At 43.8% G+C, this 20,402-nt stretch overlaps 1 protein-coding gene across 4 annotated transcripts in view; it reads right to left on the bottom strand.

Moving 5' to 3' along the window:
- The window catches only part of GHR (growth hormone receptor), a 212,852-nt gene that overhangs the window by 114,025 nt on the left and 78,425 nt on the right, over positions 1 to 20,402 (bottom strand). The window contains exons 1-2 of one of the 4 annotated variants that reach the window (XM_045186429.3): positions 9,855 to 10,152; positions 9,027 to 9,138 (exon numbers count right to left, since the gene is read on the bottom strand). The exons of 2 other annotated variants lie outside the window; for them this stretch is intronic. The gene's annotated coding sequence lies outside the window, so the exon portion shown is untranslated. Of the gene's footprint in view, positions 1 to 9,026; positions 9,139 to 9,854; positions 10,153 to 20,402 lie in introns of those variants that run through there. One more of the 4 variants, XM_024578524.4, reaches the window with a different exon arrangement.

Raw genomic sequence — 20,402 nt, 5'->3', positions numbered from 1 at the left:
ACTGCTCAGCACACCGGGGGCCCCACGGGCCTCTCTCGGCCTTGTTTTTGTTATTGTGCACTCTTGACAACAATGAAATAGCCCTTCTCACGACCCCTTATCAGGCTGAAGTGATGGACGACAATGTTTGGTTTGCTGGGTAATGGAATGGGGTAGTCCCCAGGAATGGCTGCGTCATCCTGCCTCAGGTTCTAATGTTCACTTCTAGACAGTGAACAACCCATTTTTTAAAAAGGTTTTATTTATTTATTTTTAGAGAGAGGGGAAGGGAGGGAGAAAGGAGGGAGAAAGAAAGGGAGAGAAACATCACCTGGTTGGTTGCCTCTCGCATGTGCCCCAACCAGGGAGCAGCCCGCAACCCAGGCATGTGCCCTGGCCGGGAATCAAACTGGTGACCTTTTGCTTTGTGGGATGACACCCGACCCACTGAGCCACACGTGGTCAGGCACCCATCACTTTTTTGTTCCATATGATTTTGTGTTCTTAAAAAATTCTAAGAAACCACATCCCTACATAAACTGAATCTCTTCCTGTGTCTGATCCCCTCACACTCGGGCCCTGGGAGTCCCTGGATAGACCAAGGGGATCATGTAGATCAGGGGTGTCAAACTCATTTTCTCCAGGGGCCACATCAGCCTCGCAGTTGCCTTCAAAGGGCCGAATGCAACTTTAGGACCGTATAAATGTAACTACTCCTTAACTAAGGGCAAGGAGCTCTACATTTGGCCCTTAGAAGGCAACTGCAAGGCTAATGTGGCCCCTGGTGAAAGGGAGTTTGACACCCTGATGTAGATGAACACACTTCACCAACTGTGAGGTTCATGACACCCACAGTTTACATCCCCACCTTGAGAGGCTCTGTCTAATGGCCTTGCATCCTCCTCATCTGCCTGGCCACTAGGGACCACTGAGCCTGTCTCCCTAGGTCTTTTGCTCCTAGGGGAATAGTTGGAGGTCTGGAGCAGAAGTACATAAAAAGGCTAAAAACAAATAGGTTATGGGCTGAAAACACCACCCTATTGGTAACTGGACATTTCCTTGTAAATTTTATTTTTTGCCTATTTTTTAAAAAATATGAAAAGCCTTGAGCAGCTGGCCTGTGTAAGAGTTAGTCTCACCAATTGTGCTTCACACACTTAGTGGCTGGTACAGAGCCTTCCAGGCACACGCCCTCTTGCTATTGGTAGCAACAGAGATTCTCTGCTCCCAGGCTGTGTGCTTCCTAACTGACTAGGGATATAAAGAAGCTTGCATGCCTCAGAAGGGTGCTTTTGCTGGTTTGGAAGTCACTTCTCCAGACAACTCACAGAGACATGGCAGATGACACACACGTGAATTTTGTTTCAGGTGAATAGCAGTTGATGCTTGCCCCAAGCTGCGGCCTGCAAATGAACTTCTCTTCCCCCAAAGAAGCAACCTGTACCAGATTGAAATACTCGCTCTAAGGCTCTAACTTAATTTTAGCCTGCATTTCTCCATCAGCCTCCAGGTGAATAAGTCCTGCTCTAGGTATGCTAGTTATCAGAGGAATTCTGCTTGAGGTTTGAGCTTTTGGCCAAGATTTGCAGAAGCCTTGGGACCAGAGCAGGTCAGCTGGGGGGCAAGGAACAGGGGAACAAACAGCTTTAGAGATTTTAAACTCTTTCTCACCTCCCTGTCAGGCCTAGGTAACTCATACCTCTTGCCCTGCCCCTCCTCCCTTCCCTTGACATAAAAGATGCCCGAATTCTGGACTCTCTTCAAATGCATCTGTGGAAGCTGCAAGGCATCCCCCATCTTCTCAAGCTGGTACTGTCTCCATCAATAAACCCTTCCTTACTTCAAAGTCTGATATTTTGAATCTTGGCCTTTGAAGTGTCCAGCACACGAACTTTGAACCAGTAACAAACTGATTATCACAAGTCCCCTATGGACCAAACAGATCTCCATAGAAAACATTCTGTCCCACAAAGCAAACAGATCAGAATTCCCCAAGGCAAAATTAAACAGGAATCTGCCTGCTACTCCTACAGCAAAAAAAAAAAAAAGCATGTAAAACTGTCATTGTCCCAAACAGAAGACAGCACAGCTCACTGCCTCTGACACAGGGACCCAATGGCAATGCCCCCCTGAGGCTGGGAGCAGCGAAGAGGACCGGAGATGAGGCCACGTCAGTACGGGCTGGGTGCTCCACTAGAGACTAGTGCTCTCCCGTTGCACTCTTGCTGTCCCAGGGGGCAGCGACTGAGACAAAAGCAGCCAGCTGCACTTCCCTAGTGATCCCCCTCGAGAGCCCCACATAACTCAGAGCAGTGGGCACTCGGCTCGATTGCATCATAAGCTGTCCCCTTCTGCTTGGCAGAACTCTGTGTGGCAGCTTCCCGATGAAAGGACCCTTCTTTCTTAGGTTCTAGGTGAGACAGAGCGTCCCTAGGAGAGGACAGAGTACAACACACGGACGGAGTTCTGCACTTGAATGTAATCTACTAGCGATGTGGCCAATGTGAGCAGGACAAAGGCCCATTGCGCCCCTTCCCCAGCACCACAGTCGAAGTAGAGGCAGGCACTGGCCAGAGGAATATACGAAATTGTAACTTAGTTGATTGGGTTTTTTAAGTTTGCAATATTTTTGTAGGGAAAAGCCCTGTCTCAGTTTCTAACGACATTCAGGCATTCCTTGGCTCTAACCTCATGGCAAGCTGCGCACTTGCAGGCGGCGGACAAGCTTCTACTCCTGCGTTAATGAAACACCCGTCCCAGAGCCGAGGCATTCCGCCTGCTCCCCTCTCCCGCCAGGGAGAGCCAGTTGAAAGCGGCGCCATCTGGCCGGCCAGAGTTTTCATTCTGCAGACCGCCCTGCCGAGGAGGCCTCCACGTTAGTTAGGCCAATGATAGAGTGACTTTTATTTCTTGGCTATAAAACAGTTCATAAACACATGAGAAGAAACAGAGATTAAATATAACATTATTGCAACTTGTTATAACCAACTCCAGGCAAAGAAAACGATTGGTCCAATTCTCTTTAATTTAAAATTAGCAGGTATTTGTTGAACTGCGAGTGCCTGATAGCACTGTGCAAGGCACAATGGAGAGTATGAAAGCATGAAATCAGGGTTCCTGGCTTCAGGGATTGGGCAAGAAAGGCCCATGTGATGGGGAAAGGAAGCGTACCTACTGCTCATGGAAGGTCAGAGTCGGGAAAAATCAGCCACTGAAGGCACGGGCTACAAATTAGAACCAAATGACAAATAAGATTGTGACGGGTTAGAGAAGGGAAGAGGGTATGGGTACACCGTTGTTATGGGTAAGCCTCCGACAGTGCAAGGGCTGGGGTGTGGGTCTGCGTTCTGGCTAGTTCAGAGTACTAGGCTGAGAGGGCTGGTAAGCCAGAGAACAAAGTTCAGAATTATGAATTCAGGGGAATAAAATGAGATTGCAGGTTAATCAGTGGGGCAACTGAAGGATGCTGTCTAGGTTCCATGTAGGCAACAGGTACAGAGATGAAGCAATCTGTTGACACTGATGCAAGATGTGAGAGACAGTGCTTCCGAGTGAACCCTGGACCACTCACTTCGTGTGATGCCATCTGTGGCACCGTCAGCTGGTCACACTTAGTTAATAATCACTCACAGATACGTTCCCAGGTCTTTAGAAATGAACACCAGCCTCTCCCTCAGATGCCATCCTTCATCTCCACTTACAGGGAGGGTAAGCTTAGGGGCTCAGAGCGTGCATTCTGGCGTCAGAGAGAGCTAGGTTCAAATCCCGCCTTTATCACACCTCAGTGTACTCATCCCTAATATAGGGGCAATAATTGTATTACCTTTTTCATAAAAAAATCAGAAGGGGATGACTTCTTTAAAGCACTTGGCATGCTCCCTGCCTGTAGACAATAAATGCTAGCAGCCACTTTGACTCTTTCTCATACTGGTCATAAGTGGATTATGTTTTACAATGTTTCCCTGGAGTAAACTGAGAGTGGGCCCTCATTTCTATAACAAGAAATGGAAGCCTACGGAGGTGGTAAAGCAGTCAGCAAACGTGGTCTTGGGCAGCCCCGTAATAGGTGAGCCTCCCTTCTTCAGTCAAGCACTGCATCACATGAGGGTGCAGGGAAGAGGAAGGGTCCTTGTAGCGGTGCGTGCGTATCACCTGGGATAAGGCGGGCATGCGAGCACACCTTCGATATGGAGGCCTGATGGTGTGGGAAATAATCCAGAGGCTGATTTCACCCCTAGTCACTATGTCAGCTACCGTAAGAAAAGTCTGTGCTCTTGTTACTGGGTCCAGATCATTTGTTTTGTGAACCCTAGATTTGTAGAGCCGAAAACTGGGTAGTAGATGGATTTCCATGATGAGCTATTTGGCTTGATGCCTTCCCTAGCAATGTTCTCTCCTTGTGAGGACAGAGAAGGCTGCTGGGTTACAGGGACCTGGGTCTATACCTCGTCCTTCCTGGAGGAGTGAAAGAATAAGGGGCGTTTCAGCACTGAATGCTCGGGGCTGCCCCTATCTTGCCACGGGCACTCCGTGGGGAGCGAGCCTTCCTCAGTGCACGGGCCATTCTGTCTGAGTTCAGCAGGACCCCACGGCACTTCGGGATACTGGTGATTCACCATAGCAACTGTTCCTATGGATGGCCGGCAAACTCGCCCAGCCCGACTCACTCGGTGCATCTAGCGATTCACAGCGCATGTGCGACTCTCACACAGAAGAGGAAACCAATTACACAGGTGCTTAGTTGAACAATATGTTCCTCGTTATGTCTTACTGTACACCACTGCACCTACCAAGTCATTTTCTTTTCCTAAACAGAATTTGAAAGAGCAAACCTCTTACTGAATTTCTGCTTTTTCTCTTTTTCCACAAGACTCCTTTTTAAATCTAATTTGACTACTGTGGTAGATCTGTAACATGAAGAGCGTGCTTTCAACAAGGCTGGGAGTTTCTTTCAAACCTCAGAAGGGAATGGGCTTCGCTAAACCTAATTTAATAGGAAATAGAGAAGCTGCCGAAGACATTTCATGGAAACAAGTCTTCAAATAGCGACCCTGCCTGGATGAGATTATAGTCTGCGATGATTAGCACGGTAACTCGCGGTGCACCAGCGTACCCAGATAACTTACAGAGCAAGCACTGGGAGACACTCTTCTTTCTTTTATCAAGTCCAAAATGGTAAAGTTGTTCTTTTAAGGTCAACAAGTTGGGAAACCAAGTGCGAGGGGTGTCACCTCCTGGGAAAGCATCACTAGAGGGGGAGCCAGCAGCCTACGCCCTGCTGCCAGCCCAGCAGTGCCTGTCCTGGTGACTCCGGCAGAGACTGACTCTCCGTGGGCTCAGAGCCCTCTTCCGCACACCACTCCACAACTTGGGGATAAGCTAAACCCCGTGCTGTGCGACGCTGTGAAAACTGCCATTCACTGAGGACACCTGTCCCGATGCTGCCGGGCTCCTGTCCTCTTCCTTTAGCTGGGAGCACACTGGAGGCAGTAGCTGCGTCTCCCTGTCACATCCCCAATGACTAGCCTTGGACCTGGCACACAGTAGATGTCTCCCCCAAAGCTGCACAGCGGCTGAGTGTGCAAGGTGCCAATCTCACTCACCTTTGACCCAGACCTGGCACGGGCAGAGAAAGGTTGAGAGGGTAGGCGAATCCCCCGGACAGAACATTTCTGGGTAAGCATTAGAACCACACTTAATGCCTGCCTCTCCCTTCCCATGTTTCTTCTTAGATGCTAAATCATAAACACCTGTGCAGGGTACCAATAGGACAGGAAAAACTACAGATAATGAGAAAGTCCAGTTTGGATTTGAATTATGGACGGGACAGACACCATAGTATTTCCAGTACTTAGGGATATCAGGGATGGTACTAATTCATAAAGGCTGACCTAACAGCATTCTTTAGGAGCAGTACTGCTCCTAGGGTATATTATTCACCTCTAGGCCTTAGAGCCTCCAGGAGCACCTGGACTACGCTCGGGGACATTACTTAAGAGCAAAGGCGTGTGCTCTTTCCCAGACTCAGGAGCGTCCCCCACCTCCTTTAAGCCTAAACATATAAATAGAAAGAAATCTGTTTGGCCAGACTGACTGGCTCCCAGACAGATAGATGGCAAACCCAGGGCAGATCACAAGATTGCTGTCTTATCTCTGGGAATTTTACAATAACCGCCTCGCTCTTGAAGATCAGGCGAGGTACCGCAGCTTGGACTCGCACCGCGCGCTGTTAACGGCGTTCGTGGAAAACGTGCTCCAGAGCAGTGCTGTGTCACAGGAATATACCAGCGCCACCAGCGCCGGGCACGTGCGATTTTAACTTCCTAGTAACCCGTTAAGAGGTAAAGAAATAGGTAAAATTAATGTCAATAATGTATCGTATTTGATCCAATATATCTAAAATATTACAATTTCATCATGTAATAGTTATGAAAAGTATAGTGAGATATTTCACTATTTTTGTCATGTGGAAACTTTGAATCTGGTGTGTAGTGCACACTCACAGCACACTGCAATTGGCACTCGCCACATCTCCAGTGCTCAATAGCCACAGGCAGGTCAGTGGCCATGGTGTCAGACCATGCGGCTCTGGGACGCTGAGAGGCGTGGGCACCCATGTGGCCAGCCCCCAGCTGGTGTGGAACATATTGGTGCTTCTTATTGTTTACGAGCAGCCTGTGCTGCTGCGAAGACCTTTGAACAGCCCTTTTGCTGGGTCTAGTCACTCCTTAGAGCCCTGAAAAGACAGTCTTGCTATTGAAACAAGAAGCAGGGTGTTCCAGACCTGTCCAACACCCACTCTGTGTATAATTACTGAGCACTGATGAACTGACAGACCTTTTGTCCTTGGCACAGCGCTGGCACGGAACTCCAGATCTTTTCCCAGTTACGGGACTTGAAGTAAAAAATCATTTCTCACCCTCAGCCTCCTTATGTCCAAAACAGAACGTCTGGACTCATCAATAGTTCTCAGCCTTGGCTGCAAATCACAACCACCTGGGGGCCTGAGACACCTTGCCCTGGCTTTAGCATGGATGAGTCAGAATCTCTGGGGTGAGGCCTGAGTATTGATACTTTACATTTTTTGTTACATGATTCTAAAGTGCAGCTGGAATTGAGAATTACCCATCTAGTGCAAACCAGATGTGCTCAAGGAACCTTCCTTGGCTGAATGGAGGGAGAGAAAAGAAATATCAATCTCCCCCAGTCAACCTACCAATTGATGTACTTTTTGCAATAGAGAATCTTCTATGCCAAGTGGCTGAAATACTAAATACGGAGGTAGGATAAGAAATTATTGTCCTGGAAGTAGCAAAATAAAAAGAATACAGGTAAATAGATGGAATCAGCTGTCCCCAGATATGATCACTGAAGTAATGACAATTAGCAATGATTACTAATCTAGGTACTGCTCTGAAGGGACACTGCAGATACAATTAAGGTTACTAATCAATTAATGGTAAAATAGGGGGATTCCCCTGGATTATCCGAGTGAGTCGATGTAATCACAACAGCCTGTGGAAGCAGGCAGGCCATCAGAGAGATCAGAAATCTGAGGGAGACTGGACCTCCTGTTGCTCTAGGGGACTGCAGAGGAAACGGGAGACACAGGCAGGCGGCCTCTAGGTGCAAATAGTGGCTCCTAGCAGGGGGCCAGCAAACAAGGAATGGGGAAGACCGTCCTACCAGACAAGGAACTGAGCTCTGTCAACAACCCACGTGAGGCTGAGAGCGAATTCGCCCCCAGAGCCTAGTCTGTCACGAAGTCTAAGCTGAGAGTCCAGTCGAATCATGCTGTGCCGATTTCTCACCTACAGAACCATGAGATAATAAAGGGCCATTGTTATAAACCACTGAAGTTATGATAATTAGATACGGAAGCAATAGAAAACTAATACAGTTTCTAAAAGTCCATTATGGAGTCCAGGGTTGAATTCCTAAACATCAGTCAAGAAAATAATTATGTACAGTATATGATTGTCTAACCATTAAGCTGTATACCTGAAACCAATACAAAATAAAAATGAAGAAAAGGAGGTAATTATCTAGTCATTACTGAAACATGTCTATAAGAGAGGGGCTTTTTAGCAGAGCATAGAAATTCAGAGGCAGAAGGGCCTTTAGAAACAATCTCATCCAATCAGTTAATGATGGATGAAGAATGCTGAAAAGAATTAGATGGTAAATAATTAATGGCTTTGTCTCCTCCAACTGCCTCTGACTGGCTAAGAAGAATGTCCCAGTGCAGAAACGGGTAAAGTCATCTCTCCAACCGTGCTGACGCTCTCTCCGGAAGTCACTCTGGCCCCTCTATTCTGAATCTACAACTGCCAAAGGACCTTCTGATTCTTATCTTGCTTCCTGGGTTTGCTCTCTTTCTGGGAAATGAATACAATAACCAGTGGAATGAAACTGCTTCACAGTGGACATGGAGAACAGACTAATGTATTCCCATTCTGGTTTGTTGGCCCATCTCTCAAACGTGGCCAGTATATATCAGGCCCCTGGAGTTGGATCACCTCTGGGTCATTTAATGTAATTTATTATTTTTTTGGACTCGTAAATCTGGGCATGAGTTGACCCCGGGGAATGTGAGAGAGCAAGAGCGAGCCTGGCTAAATCGGTTTGTTGGCCTTGCTTTTCCTCTTAACCTCATGTCTAACCAGGGAATTAAAAACCAGATGATGTGTCAATGGGAAGGTAAATCAAAACGACGATCAAAATCTCTGACAGATGAGGGTAGGGGGGAGATAAAAACAAGGAGCATGTATGTATGGGGGAAGAAAAGGCGGTATGGAAGGAGAAAAGACAGGCTATTTTTGTCCTTGTAAATCTAACGTCTTGGCTCAGGAGAGTTTGTTTTCAGTGCTTCCGAATTAAACGTTCAATTCCCTGGAGCCTCATGTTTACCACCCTACGGTGTGACCACTGTCATTCAATGACCTGGCCATGTTTCTACTAAATCGGTCAGCTGGTGGGCGACGGCTGACGTGAGCAGGATGAGCTAAGCCCTGAATCACTGTTGATTCACGGAGACCATTACCTACCAAGTCAAAGGAAGAGACACTTGAATGCTTTTTTGTTGCCATCCGTTTGAATGAAATCAATTATTTCACATCTCACAGGACAGTAGTAACCAACATTCGCCTTCCCATCAAACTGAAAAATGAAAGAGATAAAGTAGGTGGTTTCCCATCATGCCAGGTGTGACAGGTCAGCTGGAATCAGACCTGCAGTAAAGGGGCCCAAAGCCTCAGAGAAAACCAGTGAAGAGGTCCAGCTAGAAGTACAAAGAGATGGTCTTATTTTGCTTTTCTCCAAAGTGCTGACCATCCTAGAGCTTCAGTGAAATGCAAACCAAACGTGCGATCGTGTTGTCGCTTCTTCTTTACCAAATTCTCTTAATATAGAAACTGCTGGCTAACGTGGGAGACACAGACCCAAATTAACTCCCTGAAGTGTTTACTGAGTGTAAATTGTCATCCCGGTTGAGTGTCTCCACATGTACCAGCCCCCTGCATGCTCTGAGCGTGAGCCCTTCATTCAGGGAACAAACTTTAGAAGCCCAAATTACACTTTACGGGTGATCGGACAAGGAAGGAAGGCCATCTGGGGCTTTGCCTAATAAGACTATTGTATAAACACCAGGACAAACAAAAGTGTTGCTGAGAGCAGAAAGGAGAAGAGCAGAGAAGCAGAGAGAAAAGGGAACACAGAGAAATTAAGCCCGAGAGGGAAAACTGAGATGGGAGGTGAAGGAGAACCATGGTCTAAGCCACATTGGAGATTTATAGCTAAAAATGCAAAAGTGAGTGAAAAAAGAGAGACCTGGCCATCAGCCTTTTAATGAAAATTAACAAGAAGGGCATACTGACCGATAGTCCGGCAGATATTCCTGAAACAAAGCCTGGATTTCCGTGGGGCTTCCCCTGGGCTTTATAAAAAGAACTCTTGAAGTTTCCTTTTTCATTCAGTCACGAAGCAAGCAGACCACACTACTCTAATTTGGTTAAAATCTGGCAGACAGGATGGGTTTGAAGGTGGAATATGGCGAGAGTTTCTTGGTCACCACTTGGCATGTCTTAATCGCCAGCTTCTCCATCTTGCTGCCTTCATATATAAACCTGGGCACAATTCTCCCCAAGTCAGTTATACTCTGCCCCTCCCTCCTTTTCTCTCCCCTCCCCGTCCCCCAATCTCTCAATCTCTCTCTCACTCTCTCTCTCTCCACACACACACACACACACATGCACCCCTGGTCCCAGAAGAGTAGATGAAGGCACACAGCCCACTGCCTCACAAAATGAACCCCCGACCTTTGCCCAGCACTTCTTTGGCCTCTGCCAACTGCAGCGATCCATCGCAAAAGAGCCAGCCAGACCGGCTGAGAAGATGGCCAAGCATTACAATATGACGACAACAAGTTGGATGGGTTGAAGCCAGTGATAAGTTTATTTGAGTCTAATTTCATTGCTTCACTAAGGAGCAGAAGAAGGGAGCTCCAGGAGGGCGGGGCGTCCCTCTGTTCCTTGTGCTCACTGGCATCTCGCCGATGTACCCACGTGGCCAGACGGCAGTGCTGAATTTGTTAGATGAAAGATCAATGAATGAACTCCCAACATCAGTGCCCACTGGAAACCCTAACATACTTAATTGTAAATGTTTAACCACAGTACCTATCAGAGGTGCAAAATAGTTGACTAGCAAATCATTAGCACTGCCAACATTAATTAGAGGATATTTGGGTCAATTGTGCAGGGAGACACAATACTTAGACAAAGTGGTTTTTGTTTCTTTTTAAGTACCTTGTAATAGAGGGAAGTAGATCTTTCTTAAATCACACGTCAACTAAAAGGTGCAAAACACGAAGCACTAAATGAATTACGTTGACAAGCAACATAAGAAACTAAATACCTGCTTTCTAGCTCTAAAGCTTTGCTGTCTTCCTGCAGCTCCTCGTGTGGTCAGAACCAGCTGGACGATGCCCGTCACTGAATGTAGGTGGAGCTGCTGCTCATGCAAATCTGTGTGACTAATATCCTGTGTGGCCAACAGTCCCGTCCATACCATCAACACGAGGAGACTGCTCCTGACTTATGACGACAAACACAATTAGCAAGGCCTTTGCTGGTTTAGAGTCCCTCTGCCTGGCTGGCTTTCCTCTGTGGGTATATGATAAACCATTCTGTGACAGGTAATACAACAAGGCCCTTTAATACAAGACACCCTCACAGGGAAGCCTTCATTTGAAGAGATTAGTTAACAACAACTGGACATGGGGCTCTCAACTGATGGTGAATGGGGGCTTAATTCATTTGAAGTCACATGCTGCCTCTGTAGAAACAGCCGTCTGACAGATACCTCCAAAGCCCATTCCCAGGGTTAGACGCAGGGGTCCATCAATACCTCCTCCCTAAACCTGGTCTTTCTCCGGTGTCTGCAACACAAGCCAGAAACCTGGGAGTCACCTGGAATTTTCTCTGCTCCCTTGCCCAGTTCCCCACTGTCAGTGTTACCTCTGTAGTGTCTTTGGAATTCATTCTGTTCCCTTTCTCCTCTCCAGACATCACTCAAGCCCTAGCCACCACCTCTTCCTTGGCCTTCAGGAATGGGCTGCCAACACCCTCTCAGGCTCTCTTCAGTCCATTTTTTCACAAAAAATTATACTTTAAAACACACTTATGATTGTGACATCCCTCTTAGTAAAACATTGACATGATTTTCATTGTCCATAGGATTAATACCACAACCCATAATGTGATCTAACATTTACTTGTCCCCCAGTACTCACTCTCCCCTCTTTCAATTAGTACTAGAATCCAATGAGATACATTTCGCAGCCAAGTTTGTACTGAACTGTGGTCACATGACTCAGTCACATGCCTGCTGGCCTGGATGTTGATGGGATGGACCCCAACTCCATAGATAAGCGCTACCTAGAGCTGTGGACACTTCTGGAACTCACTATGAAGTAGGATCCTGGATAAGGAGGGTTTAAACATGGGCAAAGGACCGACTGGCCACTGGTTTTGTGACCAGCCAGCCCAACTCTCTCTAGCTTATCCTTGCAAGAAGAGACCTTTTTCAGGCTCAACTTAAAGAGTAATGGGAAAGAATAATCACACAAAATGCATGTAAAAGTAGAAGCTAAAATTTTATTTTCAATACCTATAAAGAAAAATGCATGATATTCTGATAAGGCTATTTGTTGAAACTTAAGAGATACTCCTTCCTTTTCTAATAGAGTTATGAGTCATTTTCATGTACTGGAACTTTAGAACTTATGAATAGTTTTATTTGGGGAATTATTAAGCTCCACAGAAATCACCATCCTAGTCAGGTGGAAATATTATTTTGGTCTAATTAGAAAACCAGTGACACTCTGTCTGTCCTTATTCCCAAACCTCGAGTTACTAGGGGATTTATCAAATAATAAAAACAGGTAATACAAATGGTTATACAAAGACTGCAGGGAAGTGAAAGACCTTTAGGAAAAGGACCTGGCCTATTGCTCGGTTATTTCTATCCAGGTTTTTACCCAGACGCCCCAAACCAAACTGCATACTGAGCAATGTATTCTGAAATGGTGTGAGTGGGACAAACGTGAGGCTTTCTGCTTCAAATAGAATTTTATTCCTAGAAATTTTGTATTTAAACCAAGAAGATACACTAACTGGAAAGGAATACAAGATGCTGGTCTGCAAAATGATCGTTTTCTCCACAGCCAATCCTGATTATTCTTCTGATTATAAATGCACAACACTTGCTTATTTAGAAATTTGATTAATATTAAAATAATGTAAGATAAATTCTGGATTCCTTTTATGTGACTCCCTAATAAAATTTCTAAAGAAAGCTGAGAACAGACCGCATACAAATGCTGTTTCTTTTTCAGTTTGTTTTTGATTTTTCTTTTTCCATTGCATGTTAGTGGCCGTTAAGTACCTGCCAATCAGATTGCCACTTTTCCTAGGAAATGCAGCCTTTAGCAATTCTTTGTTGATTCAAATGAAATCAACCAGGCTCAGCTAATATTAACTGATTGAGATTAAAGTCCTAATGCCAACACCTCACCAACAGAAAATACTTAAAATTAAATGTTGGGTGGCTCAGGCAGATTCTATCAGCTTGGAGAAGTTGCAAGTGAGAGGAGAGGGGGCATGGGCACGTCATAAAAGAAGCCATGAAGGGCTGTGACATGCTAAGAGATACATGAGAAGGGCTGGATGCAGCAACACAGATCTGGGATCATCGCAGCAAATCCCCAAGATATGGCATTTCCACAAAAACAATCTTTTCCTTGCTGGCTAAAGAAGCATAATGCCCACCCCCAAGCAACCCAAACCAAAAACTGTGAACATTAAATGTAATGGCTACATTAATTAATATTCCATCACATTCCCATTACTGACCATTTGGTTCAGTGCTTTTTAAGCTTGTTTAAATAAATGGAGGGGTGCTGTAGTCCGAATGTTTGTGCTCACTCCCCATTCCTATGTTGAAACCTAATCCCCAACTTCTGCTCAAGATGGCGGCATAGGGAAACACAGCTCACCTGCTTTCACAAACACATCAAAATTACAACTAAATTATAGAACAACCATCATTCAGAACTGGCAGAAATCGAGTTGAATGGAAGTCTGACAACTACGGAATTAAAGAAACCACATCCGTCCAGACTGGTAGGAGGGGTGGAGATTCCGAATGGGCTGGTCCCTCACCCATGTGTGGTGGATAAAAATTTAGGAGGGGTATCTTGGGAGCAAGGAGTCCCAGACTCACACCAGACCCCCAACCCAGGGTACTAGTGCCAGGAAGATAGTTCCCTATAACACCTGGCTGCAAAAATCAGCAGGGACTGAGTAGGTGGAAGCAACATCTGGAGTCCCAAGCAGTTCCTGTGAAAGACCATACACAGACTTATTCAGACTCACTCCCTCTGAGCTGCAGCACTGGGGTAGCAGCTTGAAAGGCACCACTAGCATATAGGGAGGAACTGGAAATGGCTGGCATCAAGGCAAGAGCTGGTGGACAGCTTTCTCCCAGATAGAAAGGTGGGCCCGGCCACAGAGCCAGCAGGTAGGTGCCATATCTGAGACCCCATCAACCTGGCAACATTGTTTACCCTGCTCTGGAGATTCCCTGAGGCTCCATCCTACTGAATTTACATATGTTAATAGTAGCTTTTCCATGTGAATGGCCAGTCATGGATCAAGCTTCATAACTTCCTAAATACTTTCAAACAAGCAACAGCTGGCCTCAGTAAGCCCCCTGCCCTCGTACCTCTTGCAAAGTGACACCAGGCACTGCATTAGCAGCAGCCAGCCTAGATTCACAGATTGGCTTCACCTGGGAATCTCCAAGCACAGCACAAGTAGCAGCCATCTCAGATTGCTTTATAGCTCATGTAGAGTGGCCCCAGGCAAAACACAGGTCGGGGCTGACCTTGGCCTGCACCACCCAGGAAACTTCAGGGCCTATGCACCAAGGAGAGCTACAGACCACGTCACAGCACCGCCACCTTCCCCCTGCACAGCTGATCCTCCACAGAGGGTGGAGGTTGGTCACAGCCAGTCCTTGCAGCTAACTGCCCTGGGTAAATCCCTCCCAGTGACCTGCCAATGGCAACCAAGGCTCAACTACAAGAGGAGCATATACTCAGCCCACATAAAGGGCACACATTGAATACCCAGCTTGGGTGATAGGGGAGGCTATGCCACTGGACACTACATGACACCTATTACATTAGGCTATGCTACCAAGACAGAAAATCATAGCAGCTCTCCCTAATACATAAGAACAAACACAGGGAGGTTGCCAAAACGAAGAGACAAAGAAACATGGTCCAAATGAAAGAACAGGTCATAATTCCAGAAAAAGAATTAAACAAAACGGAGATAAGCAATCTATCAGAAGCAGAGTTCAAAACACTGGTTCTAAGGATGCTCAAGGAACTTAATGAGGACCTCAGCAGCATAAAAAAGATCCAGTCAGAAAGGAAGGATACAAGGAAGGAAGGAAAGGAAAGAAAGGAAGGAAGGAAGGAAAGAAAGTAATTAAAATAAAGAACAATTTACAGGGAGTAAATAAAGCCAACAGTAGAGAAAATAAAGCCAATAATCAAATCAATGATTTGGAACATATGGAAGCAAAAAGAAACCAATCAGAACAAATAATTCGCGTCATAGGGGTGCCAGAAGGAAAAGAGAAAGAACAACTGGAAATCTATTTGAAAAAATAATGAAAGAAAACTTCCCTAGTTTGGTGAAGGAAAAAGACATGCAAGTCCAGTAACTGCAGAGAGTCCCAAACAAGATGGATGTAAAAAGGCCCACTCCAAGACACATCATAATAAAAATGCTAAAGGTTAAGGGTAAAGAGAGAACCTTAAAAGCAGCAAAAGAAAAGCAGTTAGTTACCTACAGGGGAGTCAGCTGATTTCTCAAAAGAAACTTTGCAGGCTACAAGGAACTTTTGAGAAATATTCAAAGTCATGAAAAGCAGGGACCTATAGCCAAGATTGCTCTACCCAGCAAAGCTATCATTTAAAATCGAAAGGCAGATAAAGAGCTTATCAGACAAGGAAAAAAACTAAAGGAGTTCATTATCACCAAACCATTATTATACGAAATGTTAAAGGAACATTTTAAAGAAAAGAAGATCAAAAGTATGAACAATAAAATGGCAATAAATACATACCTGTCAACAACTGAATCTAAAATATAAACTAAAGATGCAAGAAGAACAGAGACAGAATCATGATTATGGAGAGCATTTTGATGGATGCCTGATGGGAGGGAGTATAGGGGAATGGGTGAGGAGGTGAGGGGATTAAGAAGTACAAATAGGCTGCAACAATTTTGAGAAAGAAGAACAAAGCAGGAGGGATCACAATACCTGATATCAAACTGTATTACAAGGCCACTGTGATCAGAACAGCCTGGCACTGGCATAAAAACAGGCACATAGAACAATGGAATAGAACAGAGAGCCCACAAATAAACCCAAGTCTCTATGGTCAATTAATATTTGACAAAGGGGGAAGAAGCATAAAATGGAATAAAAATAGCCTCTTCAACAAATGGTGTTGGGAGATCTGGACAGCTACATGCAAAAAAATGAAACTCGATCACCAACTTACACCATACACAAAAATAAATTCAAGGTGGATAAAAGACTTAAATATAAGTCATGACACCATAAAAGTCTTAGAGGAAAACATTGGCAGGAAAATCTCAGGCATTGCACGCAGCAACATCCTCACAGACATGTCCCCTAAAGCAAGGGACATAAAGGAAAGAATAAACAAATGGGACCTCATCAAATTAGAAAGCTTCTGCATGGTTAAAGAAAACAGCATTAAAATGAAAGGAGAATGAACCAAATGGGAAAACATATTTGCCAATGATACCTTGGACAAGGGTTTGATCTCTGAAATATATAAAGAACTCACACAACTCCACCCCAGGAAGACAAAAAACCCAATTAAAAAATTGGCAAAAGACTTGAGCAGACACTTCTCCAAGGAAGACATACAGAGGGCCCAGAGACATATGAAAAGATGCTCAGCATCACTAGCCATCAGAGAGATACAAATTAAAACTACAATGAGATACTACTTCACACTGGTCAGAATGGCTATCATAAACAAATCAACAAATAAGTGTTGGAGAGGCTCTGAACAAAAGGGAACCCTAGTGCACTATTGGTAGGAATGCAGACTGGTGCAACCACTGTGTAAAACAGAATGGAATTTCCTCAGATAACTAAAAATGGAACTGCCTTTTGACCCAGCAATTCCACTGCTGGGATTATACCCTAAGAACCCTGAAACACCAATCCAAAAGAACCTATGCACCCCAATGCTCATAGCAGCACAATTTACAATAGCCAAGTGCTGGAAGCAACCTAAGTGTCCATCAGCAAATGAGTGGATCAAAAAATTATGGTACATTTACACAATGGAATTCTACACAGCAGAGAGAAAGAAGGAGCTTATACCCTTTGTGACAGCATGGATGGAACTGGAGAGCATTATGCTAAGTGAAATAAGCCAGGCAGTGAGGGACAAATACCATATGATCTCACCTTTAGCTGGAACATAATAAATAGAAGAAAAAAAGCAAACAAAATATAACCAGAGTCATTGACGTTAAGAACAATTTAACAATAGCCGGGGGTGAGGAGGGGACAGTGGGGAGAAGGGTTTACAGGAACTACTATAAAGGACACATAGACAAAACCAAGGGGGAGGGAGGTGGGTTTCGGTGGAGTGGGGAGAAAAGGCAGACAACTGTAATTGAACAACAATAAAGTAATTAAAAAATAAATAAATCTGAGGTTTTATTAAAAAAAAAAGTAGTACAAATAGGTAGTTACAGAACAGCAATGGGGATGTAAAGTAGAGTATAGGAAATGGTACAGCCAAAGAACTTATACACATGACCCATGGACGTGAACAATAGTAGGGGGATTGCTTGAGGGAGTGGGGGGTGTGGTGTGGAGGGGGACAAAAGGAGAAAAATTGGGACAACTGTAATAGCACAATCAATAATTTATAATTTAAAAAAAGAAGCCTAATCCTCAGTGTGATGGTATTTGGCAGTAGGGCCTTTGGGACGTGCTTGTGATGAGTGTTACTAGTGCCCCTGTAAAAGTTATCCTAGAGAGCTGCCTCTGCCATTCCCCCATGTTAGACACAGCAGGAGAAAAAAAAGAAGGGTCAGGCGTCTTCAACAGGAAGTGGGTCCTCATTGAACATGGAATCTGCCGACGCCTTGATCTTGGACTTCCCAGCTTCCAGAACTGTGAGAAATAAATTTGTGTTGCTTATAAGCCCCTCAGTCTATGGCATTTCTGTTATGGCAACCAGAATAGCTAAGGTGAATGGAATTGAATAGAATGGACAGTTTCTTTACATGAAATTTTTAAAGCATGTATATGTTGATGGGCTCACTTATCCCATCAGACCCAATATTTTCTTACTGTGGATATAACTCAAAAAAGTTTGTAAGTCTTGATATAGACTCTAGTTTTTCATTATTATAAATAATGGTATAATAAACATCTCTGGGGAGTAAAGGGATGTGGCCTGCATTTCCATTTTATTGCCTAATGGTTGATTCCCAGAAGTGATGTTGCTGCACGAAAGGGGTAGAAATTTGCAAGATTTTTTGATTACTCAATTGCTTTTAAACTGTCCTAATGCAGACTCAGACAAGACCAGCAGAGAACTTCAATTTTACTGGGCCATTGCCAGCAAAAGTTTTCTTTTCCTTCCATCATCGCTAATTGAAAGAGTAAAAATGATCTTCCATTGCTTTAATTTACATTTATTTTAGAATCATGAGGCTAATTCTTTGAAATGTTTAGTATAATTCTTTGTGTATGTCCTCTCACTTTCGTTTGGTTCCTTTGTGTGTTGGAACATCTCCATTTTTCTCTCTGCTTTTTCACACACATCTTTTTAAGGAAAGCAGAGAGAAAAACACACATCTTTTTAATATTCTAGAGAATATTAATTCCTTATTTTTAAGGAATATTAGTATTAGAATATTAATTCCTTATGTTTATTCCTTATTATTCTCTGAGAACCTTCTCTCTAGATGAAAGTTTAGTAGGAAGAGAAAATGAGAGAGAACATTTTAATCTGCTTGACTTTGCCAGGCTGATGTCAGACTACTCTTAAGCTTTTATCCTTCACTATTTTGAGAGCAGCTGCCTGGTAAGGTATATTAACCTTAAATATAACTTCAAAAAGTAACCAATGCCAGAAGTGCTGGCCAATGTGGCGCTGCAAGTTTAAACTTTGAACTTCCTCCTCGGTGCCAAATACTGCAATGGGAGGCTTATTTTTATTTAACTAAGACAGTAGTCCTGGAAATTGAGAAAGAGCAATTACGAGCCATAAAGGGTAGACCAAGAAGCTCCAACACATTTATGGTGAGAGTTCCAGGAGGAAAGAATTTAATTAAATTTAAAAAGTTTATCAAATTATTAAATTTGATAACTTTACTAAATTAAAGAATGGAACAAGCCTTCAGAATAAAAGCTCATAGTAATCCCTAAGTAGTATAAATAAAAAGTAAAACTAAAATAGGGCATCAGGATAAAAAAACCCCTTTAAATATACTTTAAATAAGAGGCAGATTACCTATAAGGAACACACACAGACTAGTGGAAAAATTTTCCTCAGCAACGACAGATGCCAGAACACAAGTGAAAACCTTTGAAGTGTTAGAGAAATAATCATCTTTTCATTTTTGACACACTCAAATTTGGTACTTAACTAAACTATCACTAAGTCTTTCATGTGTTCTAGGGGGCATGTAAAAACTGGGAGTTTACTGCCTAAAGATTCTAATTTAAGAAATGACGAAAGAAGCTATTTTGCAAAAAGACAAGAATCATCTAAAAAACATTCTGAAATTCTTGTTTCTTTAAAAAAATGGTTCACTTCCTCCCTTCCTACTATTCCAGTATTATCCCTGTAGCTATTAAACAATTTCTCTGCTCCCCTTTAAAACAAAAGAATTGCATTCTCAAAGGAGTTGCATTATATTCTCATCTAAACCCTCTTTTCCATCATCCTAAACCCACTTAAATCAATCAGGCCTTAACTGTCACCACTCCAATAAAACAGCTTTTTACCTCGTCGCTAAAGACTTCCGTATTGCTAAATCTAGTGGTTACTTCTTAATCATCTCTTTTGACTTACTAATAACATATGACCCAGTGGATCATTCTTTGAAACACCATTCTTTGTCCAACACCTTCTCATGGCATCCTATCTCACTCAGAGTTAATGCCAACATGCCCACAGTGGTCTGTACGTCTCACTTGATTTCCCTTGACGTTCATACCCCGACCCTCACCCACCGTCTGTCTCCATTTACCACCGCTTTCCTTGTTCATTCTGCTCCAACAACACTACACTCTTCGATGTTTCTTGAAGACCCTGTGCAGCCTATGCTGTTTCCTCTGCCCGGGATACTCTTCTCCCACACTTCCTTCAAGTATCCATTCAAATATCACTTCATCTATGAGCTCTTTCCTGACGATCTAGAACAATAAAAACTCTCATTTTTCTCCATAGCACTTATCTTTATGTGGTATATCTTTATTTGTTTACTGTTTTTTTTTCTTTTTCTCCTCTTGTTAGAATGTCAATTGTGTGAGGTCAGTGACTGTATCTATTCTGTTCACTGCTGTATTTCCAAGCACCTGTAACTATGGCAGGTCAAGAGAAGGAATGCAGCAAGGATTTATTAGGTGAATAAATACATGGTGAGAAAAAAGAAGGGTAAAACGTGATGACCAATTCAACTAAATATTGCTTGTCCAGTCAAGATGGACCACATTTTCTGTTGATTAAAAGGTTAAAGTAAATTTTACACAATAAAAATAAGAAAAATAGGAAACAT

Source organism: Desmodus rotundus, chromosome 1 (assembly GCF_022682495.2).
Source record: "Desmodus rotundus isolate HL8 chromosome 1, HLdesRot8A.1, whole genome shotgun sequence".
Taxonomy (NCBI): Eukaryota; Metazoa; Chordata; class Mammalia; order Chiroptera; family Phyllostomidae; genus Desmodus; species Desmodus rotundus.
Note: the sequence above shows the minus strand (reverse complement) of the source record. Positions and strands in the feature narration are given on the sequence as shown.